The sequence below is a fragment of the Phyllobates terribilis genome, unplaced genomic scaffold (genome assembly GCF_046119375.1).
Source record: "Phyllobates terribilis strain yellow unplaced genomic scaffold, ASM4611937v1 Scaffold_25__1_contigs__length_18738178, whole genome shotgun sequence".
Lineage (NCBI taxonomy): Eukaryota > Metazoa > Chordata > Amphibia > Anura > Dendrobatidae > Phyllobates > Phyllobates terribilis.
Genome location: NW_027362785.1, coordinates 8,224,328 through 8,247,869, shown reverse-complemented (window position 1 = coordinate 8,247,869; position 23,542 = coordinate 8,224,328).

The following is a 23,542-nucleotide window of genomic DNA, read 5'->3' as shown; positions in this document are numbered from 1 at the left end:
GGATTTAAATTCCCAGTGGAGCATTGCATGGTTTATAAATCTTCTTACACTGGAGAAACATTCCCACTTAGACCCCCTATCAGAGGCCCCTCAGCCGGCCTCACCAGTGCTCCTGCTCTTCCCCACATGTCTCCAAACGGAGTTTCTAACCCTAAGTCACATGGCAGTGGTCGTTATAGGGGTGATTTTAGCTTTCTGATTCCTACATCCACTAGGTGGCGCTAGAGTTCAGTCTTCTTCCTCTCTGAAGAGGCTGTTTGCATAAAATGGGATTATATACAGTGACCGGCGTGTAACCTGCAGTCACCACAAGGGGGGGCCAAATTCATGTTCTGTAACCTACAGAAGAAGATGCAGCGGCTGAGAGCGGTGGACACGACGGCGGCTTTGGCGTCGATGACATTGCCCGGACCTGAAGAATCGCGTCACCAGGTCATTCTTGCTTATCATTGTGTTTATTTACTGCAGGGGTATATTATACTTTTTAAAGATTTTTTTTCTCTATTTTATACCATTAAAAAAAAATGTAATATTTATTAAAATTAAGACTTTACATTTTTTGGGTGACGCATTTCGCTTAAACAGGGGTGTAATGAAAGCGGTGGCAGAGGGTGTGACCGCAACCGGGCACGTGCTGGAGGAGGGTCTTATTTCAGCAACCAATCAGAGGCCAGCAGTGGACATTGGCGTCCAAGTCACAGGCGGCGCGTTGGTTTTGTTTTTTTTTAAAATGTGTTAGAGAACAGCAGTCAGAACAGGGAGAATTATTACAGGATGGGCCCAAGTAGGGGGACATTATTCCAGGAAGGGGCCAGGATGGAGAACATTATAGCAAGAAGAGTCCAGGATGGGGGATATTACACCAGGAAGGGGCCAGGATGGGGGATATTAAACCAGGAAGGAGCCAGGATGGGGGACATTATACTAGGAAGGGGCCAGGACGGGGGATATTACACCAGGAAGGGGGATATTATTACAGGAAGGTTTCAGGATGGAGAACATTATACCAGGAAGGGGGCCAAGATGGGGGATATTATACAAGAAAGGGCCAGGATGGGGGGTATTATACCAGGAAGGAGCCAGGATGGGGGACATTATACTAGGAAGGGGCCAGGACGGGGGATATTACACCAGGAAGGGGGATATTATTACAGGAAGGCTTCAGGATGGAGGACATTATACCAGGATGGGGGATATTATACCAGGAAGGGGCCAGGGTGGGGGATATTATACCAGGCAGATGCCAGGATGTGGGATATTATAACAGGAGGGGGGATATTATGACATTATAGCAGGAAGGGGCCAGGATGGGGAGTATTATACCAGGAAGGGGCAAGGATGGGGGATATTATACCAGGAAGGGGGATATTATTACAGGAAGGTTTCAGGATGGAGGACATTATACCAGGAAGGGGCCAGGATAGGGGATATAATACCAGGAGGGGGGATATTATTACAGGTAGATTTCAGGGTGGAGGACATTATAGCAGAAAGGGGACAGGAGGGGGGACATTATACCAGGAAGGGGTCAGGATGGGGGATATTATACCAGGAAGGGGCCAGGATGTGGGATATTATACCAGGAGGGGGGATATTATTACAGGAAGGTTTCAGGATGGAGGACATTATAGCAGGAAGGCGCCAGGATGGGGGATATTATACCAGGAAGGGGGACATTGTTATATTATAAGGGAGGGGGCAACACAAGTTTTTATTAGATTTATAAATTTACAAGGGCCCCAACATCTGACCCCGAACCCCCTTGCCTCTAAGACAAGGGGGAGCGACACCGAGAGCAGGAACATAGGAGCTCAGCAGAAGAATACCAATCATAGGATTAGATACACAGGTCAGCAGAAGAGTACCAATCATAGGATTAGATACACGGCTCAGCAGAATATTACCAATCATAGGATTAGATACACAGCTCAGCAGAAGAGTACCAATCATAGGATTAGATACACAGCCCAGCAGAAGAGTACCAATCATAGGATTAGATACACAGCTCAGCAGAAGAGCACCAATCATAGGATTAGATACACGGCTCAGCAGAAGATTACCAATCATAGGATTAGATACACAGCCCAGCAGAAGAGTACCAATCATAGGATTAGATACACAGCTCAGCAGAAGAATACCAATCATAGGATTAGATACACAGCTCAGCAGAAGAGTACCAATCATAGGATTAGATACACAGCTCAGCAGAAGAGTACCAATCATAGGATTAGATACACGGCTCAGCAGAAGATTACCAATCATAGGATTAGATACACAGCCCAGCAGAAGAGTACCAATCATAGGATTAGATACACAGCTCAGCAGAAGAGTACCAATCATAGGATTAGATACACGGCTCAGCAGAAGAGTACCAATCATAGGATTAGATACACGGCCCAGCAGAAGAGTACCAATCATAGGATTAGATACACAGCTCAGCAGAAGATTACCAATCATAGGATTAGATACACAGCTCAGCAGAAGAGTACCAATCATAGGATTAGATACACGGCCCAGCAGAAGAGTACCAATCATAGGATTAGATACAAGGCTCAGCAGAAGAGTACCAATCATAGGATTAGATACACAGCTGAGCAGAAGAGTACCAATCATAGGATTAGATACACAGGTGAGCAGAAGAGTACCAATCATAGGATTAGATACACAGCTCAGCAGAAGAGTACCAATCATAGGATTAGATACACAGCCCAGCAGAAGAGTACCAATCATAGGATTAGATACACAGCTCAGCAGAAGAGTACCAATCATAGGATTAGATACAAGGCTCAGCAGAAGAGTACCAATCATAGGATTAGATACACAGCTGAGCAGAAGAGTACCAATCATAGGATTAGATACACAGCTCAGCAGAAGAGTACCAATCATAGGATTAGATACACAGCCCAGCAAAAGAGTACCAATCATAGGATTAGATACACGGCTCAGCAGAAGAGTACCAATCATAGGATTAGATACACAGCTGAGCAGAAGAGTACCAATCATAGGATTAGATACACAGCTGAGCAGAAGAGTACCAATCATAGGATTAGATACACAGCTCAGCAGAAGAGTACCAATCATAGGATTAGATACACAGCTCAGCAGAAGAGGACCAATCATAGGATTAGATACACGGCTCAGCAGAAGAGTACCAATCATAGGATTAGATACACGGCTCAGCAGAAGAGTACCAATCATAGGATTAGATACACGGCTCAGCAGAAGAGTACCAATCATAGGATTAGATACACGGCTCAGCAGAAGAGTACCAATCAAAGGATTAGATACACGGCTCAGCAGAAGAGTACCAATCATAGGATTAGATACACGGCTCAGCAGAAGAGTACCAATCATAGGATTAGATACACAGGTCAGCAGAAGAGTACCAATCATAAGATTAGATACACTGCTCAGCAGAAGATTACCAATCATAGGATTAGAAACACGGCTCAGCAGAAGAGTACCAATCATAGGATTAGATAAACGGCTCAGCAGAAGAGTACCAATCATAGGATTAGATACACGGCTCAGCAGAAGAGTACAAATCATAGGATTAGATACACGGCTCAGCAGAAGAGTACCAATCATAGGATTAGATACACAGCTCAGCAGAAGAGTACCAATCATAGGATTAGATACACAGCTCAGCAGAAGAGTACCAATCATAGGATTAGATACACAGCTCAGCAGAAGAGTACCAATCATAGGATTAGATACACAGCTCAGCAGAAGAGTACCAATCATAGGATTAGATACACAGCTCAGCAGAAGAGTACCAATCATAGGATTAGATACACAGCTCAGCAGAAGAGTACCAATCATAGGATTAGATACACAGCTCAGCAGAAGAGTACCAATCATAGGATTAGATACACAGCTCAGCAGAAGAGTACCAATCATAGGATTAGATACACAGCTCAGCAGAAGAGTACCAATCATAGGATTAGATACACGGCTCAGCAGAAGAATACCAATCATAGGATTAGATACACGGCTCAGCAGAAGAGCACCAATCATAGGATTAGATACACAGCTCAGCAGAAGAGTACCAATCATAGGATTAGATACACGGCTCAGCAGAAGAGTACCAATCATAGGATTAGATACACGGCTCAGCAGAAGAGTACCAATCATAGGATTAGATACACGGCTCAGCAGAAGAGCACCAATCATAGGATTAGATACACAGCTCAGCAGAAGAGTACCAATCATAGGATTAGATACACAGCTCAGCAGAAGAGTACCAATCATAGGATTAGATACACAGCTCAGCAGAAGAGTACCAATCATAGGATTAGATACACAGCTCAGCAGAAGAGTACCAATCATAGGATTAGATACACAGCTCAGCAGAAGAGTACCAATCATAGGATTAGATACACGGCTCAGCAGAAGAATACCAATCATAGGATTAGATACACGGCTCAGCAGAAGAGCACCAATCATAGGATTAGATACACAGCTCAGCAGAAGAGTACCAATCATAGGATTAGATACACGGCTCAGCAGAAGAGTACCAATCATAGGATTAGATACACAGCTCAGCAGAAGAGCACCAATCATAGGATTAGATACACAGCTCAGCAGAAGAGTACCAATCATAGGATTAGATACACGGCTCAGCAGAAGAGCACCAATCATAGGATTAGATACACAGCTCAGCAGAAGATTACCAATCATAGGATTAGATACACGGCTCAGCAGAAGAGTACCAATCATAGGATTAGATACACGGCTCAGCAGAAGAGCACCAATCATAGGATTAGATACACGGCTCAGCAGAAGAGTACCAATCATAGGATTAGATACACGGCTCAGCAGAAGAGTACCAATCATAGGATTAGATACACAGCTCAGCAGAAGAGTACCAATCATAGGATTAGATACACAGCTCAGCAGAAGAGCACCAATCATAGGATTAGATACACGGCTCAGCAGAAGAGTACCAATCATAGGATTAGATACACGGCTCAGCAGAAGAGTACCAATCATAGGATTAGATACACGGCTCAGCAGAAGAGTACCAATCATAGGATTAGATACACAGCTCAGCAGAAGAGTACCAATCATAGGATTAGATACAAGGCTCAGCAGAAGAGCACCAATCATAGGATTAGATACATGGCTCAGCAGAAGAGTACCAATCATAGGATTAGATACACGGCTCAGCAGAAGAGTACCAATCATAGGATTAGATACACGGCTCAGCAGAAGAGTACCAATCATAGGATTAGATACACAGCTCAGCAGAAGAGTACCAATCATAGGATTAGATACACAGCTCAGCAGAAGAGTACCAATCATAGGATTAGATACACGGCTCAGCAGAAGAGTACCAATCATAGGATTAGATACACGGCTCAGCAGAAGAGTACCAATCATAGGATTAGATACACGGCTCAGCAGAAGAGTACCAATCATAGGATTAGATACACGGCTCAGCAGAAGAGTACCAATCATAGGATTAGATACACAGCTCAGCAGAAGAGTACCAATCATAGGATTAGATACACGGCTCAGCAGAAGAGTGCCAATCATAGGATTAGATACACGGCTCAGCAGAAGAGTACCAATCATAGGATTAGATACACGGCTCAGCAGAAGAGTACCAATCATAGGATTAGATACACGGCTCAGCAGAAGAGTACCAATCAAAGGATTAGATACACGGCTCAGCAGAAGAGTACCAATCAAAGGATTAGATACACGGCTCAGCAGAAGAGTACCAATCATAGGATTAGATACACGGCTCAGCAGAAGAGTACCAATCATAGGATTAGATACACAGGTCAGCAGAAGAGTACCAATCATAGGATTAGATACACTGCTCAGCAGAAGATTACCAATCATAGGATTAGATACACAGCTCAGCAGAAGAGTACCAATCATAGGATTAGATACACAGCTCAGCAGAAGAGTACCAATCATAGGATTAGATACACAGGTCAGCAGAAGAGTACCAATCATAGGATTAGATACACAGCTCAGCAGAAGAGCACCAATCATAGGATTAGATACACAGCTCAGCAGAAGAGTACCAATCATAGGATTAGATACACGGCTCAGCAGAAGAGTACCAATCATAGGATTAGATACACGGCTCAGCAGAAGAGTACCAATCATAGGATTAGATACACGTTTCAGCAGAAGAGTACCAATCATAGGATTAGATACACAGCTCAGCAGAAGAGCACCAATCATAGGATTAGATACACGGCTCAGCAGAAGAGTACCAATCATAGGATTAGATACACGGCTCAGCAGAAGAGCACCAATCATAGGATTAGATACACGGCTCAGCAGAAGAGTACCAATCATAGGATTAGATACACGGCTCAGCAGAAGAGTAGCAATCATAGGATTAGATACACAGCTCAGCAGAAGAGTACCAATCATAGGATTAGATACACAGCTCAGCAGAAGAGCACCAATCATAGGATTAGATACACAGCTCAGCAGAAGAGTACCAATCATAGGATTAGATACACGGCTCAGCAGAAGAGTACCAATCATAGGATTAGATACTCGGCTCAGCAGAAGAGCACCAATCATAGGATTAGATACACAGCTCAGCAGAAGAGTACCAATCATAGGATTAGATACTCGGCTCAGCAGAAGAGTACCAATCATAGGATTAGATACACAGCTCAGCAGAAGAGTACCAATCATAGGATTAGATACACAGCTCAGCAGAAGAGCACCAATCATAGGATTAGATACACAGCTCAGCAGAAGAGTACCAATCATAGGATTAGATACTCGGCTCAGCAGAAGAGCACCAATCATAGGATTAGATACATGGCTCAGCAGAAGATTACCAATCATAGGATTAGATACACGGCTCAGCAGAAGAGTACCAATCATAGGATTAGATACACGGCTCAGCAGAAGAGTACCAATCATAGGATTAGATACACAGCTCAGCAGAAGAGTACCAATCATAGGATTAGATACACAGCTCAGCAGAAGAGTACCAATCATAGGATTAGATACACAGCTCAGCAGAAGAGTACCAATCATAGGATTAGATACACGGCTCAGCAGAAGAGTACCAATCATAGGATTAGATACACGGCTCAGCAGAAGAGTACCAATCATAGGATTAGATACACGGCTCAGCAGAAGAGTACCAATCATAGGATTAGATACACAGCTCAGCAGAAGAGTACCAATCATAGGATTAGATACACGGCTCAGCAGAAGAGTACCAATCATAGGATTAGATACACAGCTCAGCAGAAGATTACCAATCATAGGATTAGATACACCGCTCAGCAGAAGAGTACCAATCATAGGATTAGATACACCGCTCAGCAGAAGAGTGCCAATCATAGGATTAGATACACGGCTCAGCAGAAGAGTACCAATCATAGGATTAGATACACGGCTCAGCAGAAGAGTACCAATCATAGGATTAGATACACGGCTCAGCAGAAGAGCACCAATCATAGGATTAGATACACAGGTCAGCAGAAGAGTACCAATCATAGGATTAGATACAAGGCTCAGCAGAAGAGTACCAATCATAGGATTAGATACACAGCTCAGCAGAAGAGTACCAATCATAGGATTAGATACACAGCTGAGCAGAAGAGTAACAATCATAGGATTAGATACACAGCTCAGCAGAAGAGTACCAATCATAGGATTAGATACACGGCTCAGCAGAAGAGTACCAATCATAGGATTAGATACACAGGTCAGCAGAAGAGTACCAATCATAGGATTAGATACAAGGCTCAGCAGAAGAGTACCAATCATAGGATTAGATACACAGCTCAGCAGAAGAGTACCAATCATAGGATTAGATACACGGCTCAGCAGAAGAGTACCAATCATAGGATTAGATACACGGCTCAGCAGAAGAGTACCAATCATAGGATTAGATACACGGCTCAGCAGAAGAGTACCAATCAAAGGATTAGATACACTGCTCAGCAGAAGAGTACCAATCATAGGATTAGATACACAGGTCAGCAGAAGAGTACCAATCATAGGATTAGATACACGGCTCAGCAGAAGAGTACCAATCATAGGATTAGATACACAGCTCAGCAGAAGATTACCAATCATAGGATTAGATACACAGCTCAGCAGAAGAGTACCAATCATAGGATTAGATACACGGCTCAGCAGAAGAGTACCAATCATAGGATTAGATACACAGCTCAGCAGAAGAGCACCAATCATAGGATTAGATACACAGCTCAGCAGAAGAGTACCAATCATAGGATTAGATACACAGCTCAGCAGAAGAGTACCAATCATAGGATGAGATACACAGCTCAGCAGAAGAGTACCAATCATAGGATTAGATACACGGCTCAGCAGAAGAGTACCAATCATAGGATTAGATACACGGCTCAGCAGAAGAGTACCAATCATAGGATTAGATACACGGCTCAGCAGAAGAGTACCAATCATAGGATTAGATACACAGCTCAGCAGAAGAGTACCAATCATAGGATTAGATACACAGCTCAGCAGAAGAGTACCAATCATAGGATTAGATACACAGCTCAGCAGAAGAGTACCAATCATAGGATTAGATACACAGCTCAGCAGAAGAGTACCAATCATAGGATTAGATACACAGCTCAGCAGAAGAGTACCAATCATAGGATTAGATACACAGCTCAGCAGAAGAGTACCAATCATAGGATTAGATACACAGCTCAGCAGAAGAGTACCAATCATAGGATTAGATACACAGCTCAGCAGAAGAGTACCAATCATAGGATTAGATACACAGCTCAGCAGAAGAGTACCAATCATAGGATTAGATACACAGCTCAGCAGAAGAGTACCAATCATAGGATTAGATACACAGCTCAGCAGAAGAGTACCAATCATAGGATTAGATACACAGCTCAGCAGAAGAGTACCAATCATAGGATTAGATACACGGCTCAGCAGAAGAATACCAATCATAGGATTAGATACACGGCTCAGCAGAAGAGCACCAATCATAGGATTAGATACACAGCTCAGCAGAAGAGTACCAATCATAGGATTAGATACACAGCTCAGCAGAAGAGTACCAATCATAGGATTAGATACACGGCTCAGCAGAAGAGTACCAATCATAGGATTAGATACACAGCTCAGCAGAAGAGTACCAATCATAGGATTAGATACACGGCTCAGCAGAAGAGTACCAATCATAGGATTAGATACACGGCTCAGCAGAAGAGTACCAATCATAGGATTAGATACACGGCTCAGCAGAAGAGCACCAATCATAGGATTAGATACACAGCTCAGCAGAAGAGTACCAATCATAGGATTAGATACACAGCTCAGCAGAAGAGTACCAATCATAGGATTAGATACACAGCTCAGCAGAAGAGTACCAATCATAGGATTAGATACACAGCTCAGCAGAAGAGTACCAATCATAGGATTAGATACACAGCTCAGCAGAAGAGTACCAATCATAGGATTAGATACACGGCTCAGCAGAAGAATACCAATCATAGGATTAGATACACGGCTCAGCAGAAGAGCACCAATCATAGGATTAGATACACAGCTCAGCAGAAGAGTACCAATCATAGGATTAGATACACGGCTCAGCAGAAGAGTACCAATCATAGGATTAGATACACAGCTCAGCAGAAGAGCACCAATCATAGGATTAGATACACAGCTCAGCAGAAGAGTACCAATCATAGGATTAGATACACGGCTCAGCAGAAGAGCACCAATCATAGGATTAGATACACAGCTCAGCAGAAGATTACCAATCATAGGATTAGATACACGGCTCAGCAGAAGAGTACCAATCATAGGATTAGATACACGGCTCAGCAGAAGAGCACCAATCATAGGATTAGATACACGGCTCAGCAGAAGAGTACCAATCATAGGATTAGATACACGGCTCAGCAGAAGAGTACCAATCATAGGATTAGATACACAGCTCAGCAGAAGAGTACCAATCATAGGATTAGATACACAGCTCAGCAGAAGAGCACCAATCATAGGATTAGATACACGGCTCAGCAGAAGAGTACCAATCATAGGATTAGATACACGGCTCAGCAGAAGAGTACCAATCATAGGATTAGATACACGGCTCAGCAGAAGAGTACCAATCATAGGATTAGATACACAGCTCAGCAGAAGAGTACCAATCATAGGATTAGATACAAGGCTCAGCAGAAGAGCACCAATCATAGGATTAGATACATGGCTCAGCAGAAGAGTACCAATCATAGGATTAGATACACGGCTCAGCAGAAGAGTACCAATCATAGGATTAGATACACGGCTCAGCAGAAGAGTACCAATCATAGGATTAGATACACAGCTCAGCAGAAGAGTACCAATCATAGGATTAGATACACAGCTCAGCAGAAGAGTACCAATCATAGGATTAGATACACGGCTCAGCAGAAGAGTACCAATCATAGGATTAGATACACGGCTCAGCAGAAGAGTACCAATCATAGGATTAGATACACGGCTCAGCAGAAGAGTACCAATCATAGGATTAGATACACGGCTCAGCAGAAGAGTACCAATCATAGGATTAGATACACAGCTCAGCAGAAGAGTACCAATCATAGGATTAGATACACGGCTCAGCAGAAGAGTGCCAATCATAGGATTAGATACACGGCTCAGCAGAAGAGTACCAATCATAGGATTAGATACACGGCTCAGCAGAAGAGTACCAATCAAAGGATTAGATACACGGCTCAGCAGAAGAGTACCAATCAAAGGATTAGATACACGGCTCAGCAGAAGAGTACCAATCATAGGATTAGATACACGGCTCAGCAGAAGAGTACCAATCATAGGATTAGATACACAGGTCAGCAGAAGAGTACCAATCATAGGATTAGATACACTGCTCAGCAGAAGATTACCAATCATAGGATTAGATACACAGCTCAGCAGAAGAGTACCAATCATAGGATTAGATACACAGCTCAGCAGAAGAGTACCAATCATAGGATTAGATACACAGGTCAGCAGAAGAGTACCAATCATAGGATTAGATACACAGCTCAGCAGAAGAGCACCAATCATAGGATTAGATACACAGCTCAGCAGAAGAGTACCAATCATAGGATTAGATACACGGCTCAGCAGAAGAGTACCAATCATAGGATTAGATACACGGCTCAGCAGAAGAGTACCAATCATAGGATTAGATACACGTTTCAGCAGAAGAGTACCAATCATAGGATTAGATACACAGCTCAGCAGAAGAGCACCAATCATAGGATTAGATACACGGCTCAGCAGAAGAGTACCAATCATAGGATTAGATACACGGCTCAGCAGAAGAGCACCAATCATAGGATTAGATACACGGCTCAGCAGAAGAGTACCAATCATAGGATTAGATACACGGCTCAGCAGAAGAGTACCAATCATAGGATTAGATACACAGCTCAGCAGAAGAGTACCAATCATAGGATTAGATACACAGCTCAGCAGAAGAGCACCAATCATAGGATTAGATACACAGCTCAGCAGAAGAGTACCAATCATAGGATTAGATACACGGCTCAGCAGAAGAGTACCAATCATAGGATTAGATACTCGGCTCAGCAGAAGAGCACCAATCATAGGATTAGATACACAGCTCAGCAGAAGAGTACCAATCATAGGATTAGATACTCGGCTCAGCAGAAGAGTACCAATCATAGGATTAGATACACAGCTCAGCAGAAGAGTACCAATCATAGGATTAGATACACAGCTCAGCAGAAGAGCACCAATCATAGGATTAGATACACAGCTCAGCAGAAGAGTACCAATCATAGGATTAGATACTCGGCTCAGCAGAAGAGCACCAATCATAGGATTAGATACATGGCTCAGCAGAAGATTACCAATCATAGGATTAGATACACGGCTCAGCAGAAGAGTACCAATCATAGGATTAGATACACGGCTCAGCAGAAGAGTACCAATCATAGGATTAGATACACAGCTCAGCAGAAGAGTACCAATCATAGGATTAGATACACAGCTCAGCAGAAGAGTACCAATCATAGGATTAGATACACAGCTCAGCAGAAGAGTACCAATCATAGGATTAGATACACGGCTCAGCAGAAGAGTACCAATCATAGGATTAGATACACGGCTCAGCAGAAGAGTACCAATCATAGGATTAGATACACGGCTCAGCAGAAGAGTACCAATCATAGGATTAGATACACAGCTCAGCAGAAGAGTACCAATCATAGGATTAGATACACGGCTCAGCAGAAGAGTACCAATCATAGGATTAGATACACAGCTCAGCAGAAGATTACCAATCATAGGATTAGATACACCGCTCAGCAGAAGAGTACCAATCATAGGATTAGATACACCGCTCAGCAGAAGAGTGCCAATCATAGGATTAGATACACGGCTCAGCAGAAGAGTACCAATCATAGGATTAGATACACGGCTCAGCAGAAGAGTACCAATCATAGGATTAGATACACGGCTCAGCAGAAGAGCACCAATCATAGGATTAGATACACAGGTCAGCAGAAGAGTACCAATCATAGGATTAGATACAAGGCTCAGCAGAAGAGTACCAATCATAGGATTAGATACACAGCTCAGCAGAAGAGTACCAATCATAGGATTAGATACACGGCTCAGCAGAAGAGTACCAATCATAGGATTAGATACACAGGTCAGCAGAAGAGTACCAATCATAGGATTAGATACAAGGCTCAGCAGAAGAGTACCAATCATAGGATTAGATACACAGCTCAGCAGAAGAGTACCAATCATAGGATTAGATACACGGCTCAGCAGAAGAGTACCAATCATAGGATTAGATACACGGCTCAGCAGAAGAGTACCAATCATAGGATTAGATACACGGCTCAGCAGAAGAGTACCAATCAAAGGATTAGATACACTGCTCAGCAGAAGAGTACCAATCATAGGATTAGATACACAGGTCAGCAGAAGAGTACCAATCATAGGATTAGATACAAGGCTCAGCAGAAGAGTACCAATCATAGGATTAGATACACAGCTCAGCAGAAGATTACCAATCATAGGATTAGATACACAGCTCAGCAGAAGAGTACCAATCATAGGATTAGATACACGGCTCAGCAGAAGAGTACCAATCATAGGATTAGATACACAGCTCAGCAGAAGAGCACCAATCATAGGATTAGATACACAGCTCAGCAGAAGAGTACCAATCATAGGATTAGATACACAGCTCAGCAGAAGAGTACCAATCATAGGATGAGATACACAGCTCAGCAGAAGAGTACCAATCATAGGATTAGATACACGGCTCAGCAGAAGAGTACCAATCATAGGATTAGATACACGGCTCAGCAGAAGAGTACCAATCATAGGATTAGATACACGGCTCAGCAGAAGAGTACCAATCATAGGATTAGATACACAGCTCAGCAGAAGAGTACCAATCATAGGATTAGATACACAGCTCAGCAGAAGAGTACCAATCATAGGATTAGATACACAGCTCAGCAGAAGAGTACCAATCATAGGATTAGATACACGGCTCAGCAGAAGAGTACCAATCATAGGATTAGATACACGGCTCAGCAGAAGAGTACCAATCATAGGATTAGATACACGGCTCAGCAGAAGAGCACCAATCATAGGATTAGATACACGGCTCAGCAGAAGAGTACCAATCATAGGATTAGATACACGGCTCAGCAGAAGAGTACCAATCATAGGATTAGATACACAGCTCAGCAGAAGAGCACCAATCATAGGATTAGATACACAGCTCAGCAGAAGAGTACCAATCATAGGATTAGATACACAGCTCAGCAGAAGAGTACCAATCATAGGATTAGATACACAGCTCAGCAGAAGAGTACCAATCATAGGATTAGATACACAGCTCAGCAGAAGAGTACCAATCATAGGATTAGATACACAGCTCAGCAGAAGAGTACCAATCATAGGATTAGATACACGGCTCAGCAGAAGAGTACCAATCATAGGATTAGATACACGGCTCAGCAGAAGAGTACCAATCATAGGATTAGATACACGGCTCAGCAGAAGAGCACCAATCATAGGATTAGATACACGGCTCAGCAGAAGAGTACCAATCATAGGATTAGATACACGGCTCAGCAGAAGAGCACCAATCATAGGATTAGATACACGGCTCAGCAGAAGAGCACCAATCATAGGATTAGATACACGGCTCAGCAGAAGAGTACCAATCATAGGATTAGATACACAGCTCAGCAGAAGAGTACCAATCATAGGATTAGATACACAGCTCAGCAGAAGAGCACCAATCATAGGATTAGATACACAGCTCAGCAGAAGAGCACCAATCATAGGATTAGATACACAGCTCAGCAGAAGAGTACCAATCATAGGATTAGATACAAGGCTCAGCAGAAGAGTACCAATCATAGGATTAGATACACAGCTCAGCAGAAGAGTACCAATCATAGGATTAGATACATGGCTCAGCAGAAGAGCACCAATCATAGGATTAGATACACGGCTCAGCAGAAGAGTACCAATCATAGGATTAGATACACAGCTCAGCAGAAGAGTACCAATCATAGGATTAGATACACAGCTCAGCAGAAGAGTACCAATCATAGGATTAGATACACAGCCCAGCAGAAGAGTACCAATCATAGGATTAGATACACGGCTCAGCAGAAGAGTACCAATCATAGGATTAGATACACGGCTCAGCAGAAGAGTACCAATCATAGGATTAGATACACGGCTCAGCAGAAGAGTACCGATCATAGGATTAGATACACGGCTCAGCAGAAGAGTACCAATCATAGGATTAGATACACAGGTCAGCAGAAGAGTACCAATCATAGGATTAGATACAAGGCTCAGCAGAAGAGTACCAATCATAGGATTAGATACACAGCTCAGCAGAAGAGCACCAATCATAGGATTAGATACACAGCTCAGCAGAAGAGCACCAATCATAGGATTAGATACACAGCTCAGCAGAAGAGTACCAATCATAGGATTAGATACAAGGCTCAGCAGAAGAGTACCAATCATAGGATTAGATACACAGCTCAGCAGAAGAGTACCAATCATAGGATTAGATACATGGCTCAGCAGAAGAGCACCAATCATAGGATTAGATACACGGCTCAGCAGAAGAGTACCAATCATAGGATTAGATACACAGCTCAGCAGAAGAGTACCAATCATAGGATTAGATACACAGCCCAGCAGAAGAGTACCAATCATAGGATTAGATACACGGCTCAGCAGAAGAGTACCAATCATAGGATTAGATACACGGCTCAGCAGAAGAGTACCAATCATAGGATTAGATACACGGCTCAGCAGAAGAGTACCGATCATAGGATTAGATACACGGCTCAGCAGAAGAGTACCAATCATAGGATTAGATACACAGGTCAGCAGAAGAGTACCAATCATAGGATTAGATACAAGGCTCAGCAGAAGAGTACCAATCATAGGATTAGATACACGGCTCAGCAGAAGAGTACCAATCATAGGATTAGATACACGGCTCAGCAGAAGAGTACCAATCATAGGATTAGATACACGGCTCAGCAGAAGAGTACCAATCATAGGATTAGATACACGGCTCAGCAGAAGAGTACCAATCATAGGATTAGATACTCGGCTCAGCAGAAGAGTACCAATCATAGGATTAGATACACGGCTCAGCAGAAGAGTACCAATCAAAGGATTAGATACACTGCTCAGCAGAAGAGTACCAATCATAGGATTAGATACACAGGTCAGCAGAAGAGTACCAATCATAGGATTAGATACACAGCTCAGCAGAAGAGTACCAATTATAGGATTAGATACACGGCTCAGCAGAAGAGTACCAATCATAGGATTAGATACACAGCTCAGCAGAAGATTACCAATCATAGGATTAGATACACGGCTCAGCAGAAGAGTACCAATCATAGGATTAGATACACGGCTCAGCAGAAGAGTACCAATCATAGGATTAGATACACAGCTCAGCAGAAGATTACCAATCATAGGATTAGATACACGGCTCAGCAGAAGAGTACCAATCATAGGATTAGATACACGGCTCAGCAGAAGAGTACCAATCATAGGATTAGATACACAGCTCAGCAGAAGATTACCAATCATAGGATTAGATACACGGCTCAGCAGAAGAGTACCAATCATAGGATTAGATACACGGCTCAGCAGAAGAGTACCAATCATAGGATTAGATACACAGCTCAGCAGAAGAGTACCAATCATAGGATTAGATACACAGCTCAGCAGAAGAGTACCAATCATAGGATTAGATACACAGCTCAGCAGAAGAGTACCAATCATAGGATTAGATACACGGCTCAGCAGAAGAGTACCAATCATAGGATTAGATACACAGCTCAGCAGAAGAGTACCAATCATAGGATTAGATACACGGCTCAGCAGAAGAGTACCAATCATAGGATTAGATACACAGCTCAGCAGAAGAGCACCAATCATAGGATTAGATACACAGCTCAGCAGAAGGAGTACCAATCATAGGATTAGATACAAGGCTCAGCAGAAGAGTACCAATCATAGGATTAGATACAAAGGCTCAGCAGAAGAGTACCAATCATAGGATTAGATACACAGCTCAGCAGAAGAGTACCAATCATAGGATTAGATACACAGCTCAGCAGAAGAGTACCAATCATAGGATTAGATACAAGGCTCAGCAGAAGAGTACCAATCATAGGATTAGATACACGGCTCAGCAGAAGAGTACCAATCATAGGATTAGATACACGGCTCAGCAGAAGAGCACCAATCATAGGATTAGATACACGGCTCAGCAGAAGAGTACCAATCATAGGATTAGATACACAGCTCAGCAGAAGAGTACCAATCATAGGATTAGATACACCGCTCATCAGAAGAGTACCAATCATAGGATTAGATACACAGCTCAGCAGAAGAGTACCAATCATAGGATTAGATACACGGCTCAGCAGAAGAGTACCAATCATAGGATTAGATACACAGCTCAGCAGAAGATTACCAATCATAGGATTAGATGCACAGCTCAGCAGAAGAGTACCAATCATAGGATTAGATGCACGGCTCAGCAGAAGAGTACCAATCATAGGATTAGATACACAGCTCAGCAGAAGAGTACCAATCATAGGATTAGATGCACAGCTCAGCAGAAGAGTACCAATCATAGGATTAGATGCACGGCTCAGCAGAAGAGTACCAATCATAGGATTAGATACACGGCTCAGCAGAAGAGTACCAATCATAGGATTAGATACACGGCTCAGCAGAAGAGTACCAATCATAGGATTAGATACACGGCTCAGCAGAAGAGCACCAATCATAGGATTAGATACACGGCTCAGCAGAAGAGTACCAATCATAGGATTAGATACACAGCTCAGCAGAAGAGTACCAATCATAGGATTAGATACACCGCTCAGCAGAAGAGTACCAATCATAGGATTAGATATACAGCTCAGCAGAAGAGTACCAATCATAGGATTAGATACACGGCTCAGCAGAAGAGCACCAATCATAGGATTAGATACACAGCTCAGCAGAAGAGTACCAATCATAGGATTAGATACACCGCTCAGCAGAAGAGTACCAATCATAGGATTAGATACACAGCTCAGCAGAAGAGTACCAATCATAGGATTAGATACACGGCTCAGCAGAAGAGTACCAATCATAGGATTAGATACACAGCTCAGCAGAAGAGTACCAATCATAGGATTAGATGCACAGCTCAGCAGAAGAGTACCAATCATAGGATTAGATGCACGGCTCAGAAGAAGAGTACCAATCATAGGATTAGATACACGGCTCAGCAGAAGAGTACCAATCATAGGATTAGATACACGGCTCAGCAGAAGAGTACCAATCATAGGATTAGATACACGGCTCAGCAGAAGAGTACCAATCATAGGATTAGATACACAGCTCAGCAGAAGAGTACCAATCATAGGATTAGATACACAGCTCAGCAGAAGAGCACCAATCATAGGATTAGATACAAGGCTCAGCAGAAGAGTACCAATCATAGGATTAGATACACAGCTCAGCAGAAGATTACCAATCATAGGATTAGATACACGGCTCAGCAGAAGAGCACCAATCATAGGATTAGATACACGGCTCAGCAGAAGAGTACCAATCATAGGATTAGATACACGGCTCAGCAGAAGATTACCAATCATAGGATTAGATACACCGCTCAGCAGAAGAGTACCAATCATAGGATTAGATACACAGCTCAGCAGAAGATTACCAATCATAGGATTAGATACACGGCTCAGCAGAAGAGTACCAATCATAGGATTAGATACACAGCTCAGCAGAAGAGTACCAATCATAGGATTAGATACACCGCTCAGCAGAAGAGTACCAATCATAGGATTAGATACACAGCTCAGCAGAAGAGTACCAATCATAGGATTAGATACACGGCTCAGCAGAAGAGTACCAATCATAGGATTAGATACACGGCTCAGCAGAAGAGTACCAATCATAGGATTAGATACACGGCTCAGCAGAAGAGTACCAATCATAGGATTAGATACACGGCTCAGCAGAAGAGTACCAATCATAGGATTAGATACACGGCTCAGCAGAAGAGTACCAATCATAGGATTAGATACACGGCTCAGCAGAAGAGTACCAATCATAGGATTAGATACACGGCTCAGCAGAAGAGTACCAATCATAGGATTAGATACACAGCTCAGCAGAAGATTACCAATCATATGATTAGATACACGGCTCAGCAGAAGAGTACCAATCATAGGATTAGATACACGGCTCAGCAGAAGAGTACCAATCATAGGATTAGATACACAGCTCAGCAGAAGATTACCAATCATAGGATTAGATACACGGCTCAGCAGAAGAGTACCAATCATAGGATTAGATACACGGCTCAGCAGAAGAGTACCAATCATAGGATTAGATACACAGCTCAGCAGAAGAGTACCAATCATAGGATTAGATACACAGCTCAGCAGAAGAGTACCAATCATAGGATTAGATACACAGCTCAGCAGAAGATTACCAATCATAGGATTAGATACACGGCTCAGCAGAAGAGTACCAATCATAGGATTAGATACACAGCTCAGCAGAAGAGTACCAATCATAGGATTAGATACACGGCTCAGCAGAAGAGTACCAATCATAGGATTAGATACACGGCTCAGCAGAAGAGTACCAATCATAGGATTAGATACACAGCTCAGCAGAAGAGTACCAATCATAGGATTAGATACACAGCTCAGCAGAAGAGTACCAATCATAGGATTAGATACACAGCTCAGCAGAAGAGTACCAATCATAGGATTAGATACACAGCTCAGCAGAAGAGTACCAATCATAGGATTAGATACACGGCTCAGCAGAAGAGTACCAATCATAGGATTAGATACACGCTCAGCAGAAGAGTACCAATCATAGGATTAGATACACAGCTCAGCAGAAGAGTACCAATCATAGGATTAGATACAAGGCTCAGCAGAAGAGTACCAATCATAGGATTAGATACAAGGCTCAGCAGAAGAGCACCAATCATAGGATTAGATACACAGGCTCAGCAGAAGAGTACCAATCATAGGATTAGATACACAGCTCAGCAGAAGAGTACCATCATAGGATTAGATACACGGCTCAGCAGAAGAGTACCAATCATAGGATTAGATACACGGCTCAGCAGAAGAGTACCAATCATAGGATTAGATACACAGCTCAGCAGAAGAGTACCAATCATAGGATTAGATACACAGCTCAGCAGAAGAGTACCAATCATAGGATTAGATACAAGGCTCAGCAGAAGAGTACCAATCATAGGATTAGATACACGGCTCAGCAGAAGATTACCAATCATAGGATTAGATACACGGCTCAGCAGAAGAGTACCAATCATAGGATTAGATACACGGCTCAGCAGAAGAGTACCAATCATAGGATTAGATACACAGCTCAGCAGAAGAGTACCAATCATAGGATTAGATACACAGCTCAGCAGAAGAGTACCAATCATAGGATTAGATACACAGGCTCAGCAGAAGAGTACCAATCATAGGATTAGATACACGGCTCAGCAGAAGAGTACCAATCATAGGATTAGATACACAGCTCAGCAGAAGAGTACCAATCATAGGATTAGATACACAGGCTCAGCAGAAGAGTACCAATCATAGGATTAGATACACGGCTCAGCAGAAGAGTACCAATCATAGGATTAGATACACGGCTCAGCAGAAGAGTTACCAATCATAGGATTAGATACACGGCTCAGCAGAAGAGTACCAATCATAGGATTAGATACACGGCTCAGCAGAAGAGTACCAATCATAGGATTAGATACACGGCTCAGCAGAAGAGTACCAATCATAGGATTAGATACACAGCTCAGCAGAAGAGTACCAATCATAGGATTAGATACACGGCTCAGCAGAAGAGTACCAATCATAGGATTAGATACACGGCTCAGCAGAAGAGTACCAATCATAGGATTAGATACACAGCTCAGCAGAAGAGTACCAATCATAGGATTAGATACACAGCTCAGCAGAAGAGTACCAATCATAGGATTAGATACACAGCTCAGCAGAAGAGTACCAATCATAGGATTAGATACACAGGCTCAGCAGAAGAGTACCAATCATAGGATTAGATACACAGGCTCAGCAGAAGAGTACCAATCATAGGATTAGATACACGGCTCAGCAGAAGAGTACCAATCATAGGATTAGATACACGGCTCAGCAGAAGAGTACCAATCATAGGATTAGATACACAGCTCAGCAGAAGAGTACCAATCATAGGATTAGATACACAGCTCAGCAGAAGAGTACCAATCATAGGATTAGATACACAGGCTCAGCAGAAGAGTACCAATCATAGGATTAGATACACAGCTCAGCAGAAGAGTACCAATCATAGGATTAGATACACGGCTCAGCAGAAGAGTACCAATCATAGGATTAGATACACAGCTCAGCAGAAGAGTACCAATCATAGGATTAGATACACAGCTCAGCAGAAGAGTACCAATCATAGGATTAGATACACAGGCTCAGCAGAAGAGTACCAATCATAGGATTAGATACACAGGCTCAGCAGAAGAGTACCAATCATAGGATTAGATACACAGCTCAGCAGAAGAGTACCAATCATAGGATTAGATACACGGCTCAGCAGAAGAGTACCAATCATAGGATTAGATACACGGCTCAGCAGAAGAGTACCAATCATAGGATTAGATACACAGCTCAGCAGAAGAGTACCAATCATAGGATTAGATACACAGGCTCAGCAGAAGAGTACCAATCATAGGATTAGATACACAGGCTCAGCAGAAGAGTACCAATCATAGGATTAGATACACAGCTCAGCAGAAGAGTACCAATCATAGGATTAGATACACAGCTCAGCAGAAGAGTACCAATCATAGGATTAGATACACGGCTCAGCAGAAGAGTACCAATCATAGGATTAGATACACGGCTCAGCAGAAGAGTACCAATCATAGGATTAGATACACAGCTCAGCAGAAGAGTACCAATCATAGGATTAGATACACGGCTCAGCAGAAGAGTACCAATCATAGGATTAGATACACGGCTCAGCAGAAGAGTACCAATCATAGGATTAGATACACGGCTCAGCAGAAGAGTACCAATCATAGGATTAGATACACGGCTCAGCAGAAGAGTACCAATCATAGGATTAGATACACCGCTCAGCAGAGAGTACCAATCATAGGATTAGATACACAGCTCAGCAGAAGATTACCAATCATAGGATTAGATACACGGCTCAGCAGAAGAGTACCAATCATAGGATTAGATACACGGCTCAGCAGAAGAGTACCAATCATAGGATTAGATACACAGCTCAGCAGAAGAGTACCAATCATAGGATTAGATACACGGCTCAGCAGAAGAGTACCAATCATAGGATTAGATACACGGCTCAGCAGAAGAGTACCAATCATAGGATTAGATACACAGCTCAGCAGAAGAGTACCAATCATAGGATTAGATACACGGCTCAGCAGAAGAGTACCAATCATAGGATTAGATACACGGCTCAGCAGAAGAGTACCAATCATAGGATTAGATACACAGCTCAGCAGAAGAGTACCAATCATAGGATTAGATACACGGCTCAGCAGAAGAGTACCAATCATAGGATTAGATACACCGGCTCAGCAGAAGAGTACCAATCATAGGATTAGATACCACCGCTCAGCAGAAGAGTACCAATCATAGGATTAGATACACGCTCAGCAGAAGAGTACCAATCATAGGATTAGATACACGGCTCAGCAGAAGAGTACCAATCATAGGATTAGATACACGGCTCAGCAGAAGAGTACCAATCATAGGATTAGATACACGGCTCAGCAGAAGAGTACCAATCATAGGATTAGATACACAGCTCAGCAGAAGAGTACCAATCATAGGATTAGATACACAGCTCAGCAGAAGAGTACCAATCAGATTAGATACACAGCTCAGCAGAAGAGTACCAATCATAGGATTAGATACACGGCTCAGCAGAAGAGTACCAATCATAGGATTAGATACACGGCTCAGCAGAAGAGTACCAATCATAGGATTAGATACACAGCTCAGCAGAAGAGTACCAATCATAGGATTAGATACACAGCTCAGCAGAAGAGTACCAATCATAGGATTAGATACACAGGCTCAGCAGAAGAGTACCAATCATAGGATTAGATACACGGCTCAGCAGAAGAGTACCAATCATAGGATTAGATACACGGCTCAGCAGAAGAGTACCAATCATAGGATTAGATACACGGCTCAGCAGAAGAGTACCAATCATAGGATTAGATACACGGCTCAGCAGAAGAGTACCAATCATAGGATTAGATACACAGCTCAGCAGAAGAGTACCAATCATAGGATTAGATACACAGGCTCAGCAGAAGAGTACCAATCATAGGATTAGATACACGGCTCAGCAGAAGAGTACCAATCATAGGATTAGATACACGGCTCAGCAGAAGAGTACCAATCATAGGATTAGATACACGGCTCAGCAGAAGAGTACCAATCATAGGATTAGATACACGGCTCAGCAGAAGAGTACCAATCATAGGATTAGATACACAGCTCAGCAGAAGAGTACCAATCATAGGATTAGATACACGGCTCAGCAGAAGAGTACCAATCATAGGATTAGATACACGGCTCAGCAGAAGAGTACCAAATCATAGGATTAGATACACAGGCTCAGCAGAAGAGTACCAATCATAGGATTAGATACACGGCTCAGCAGAAGAGTACCAATCATAGGATTAGATACACGCTCAGCAGAAGAGTACCAATCATAGGATTAGATACACAGCTCAGCAGAAGAGTACCAATCATAGGATTAGATACACCGGCCAGCAGAGAGTACCAATCATAGGATTAGATACACGGCTCAGCAGAAGAGTACCAATCATAGGATTAGATACACAGCTCAGCAGAAGAGTACCAATCAGGATTAGATACACAGCTCAGCAGAAGTACAATCATAGGATTAGTACACGGTCAGC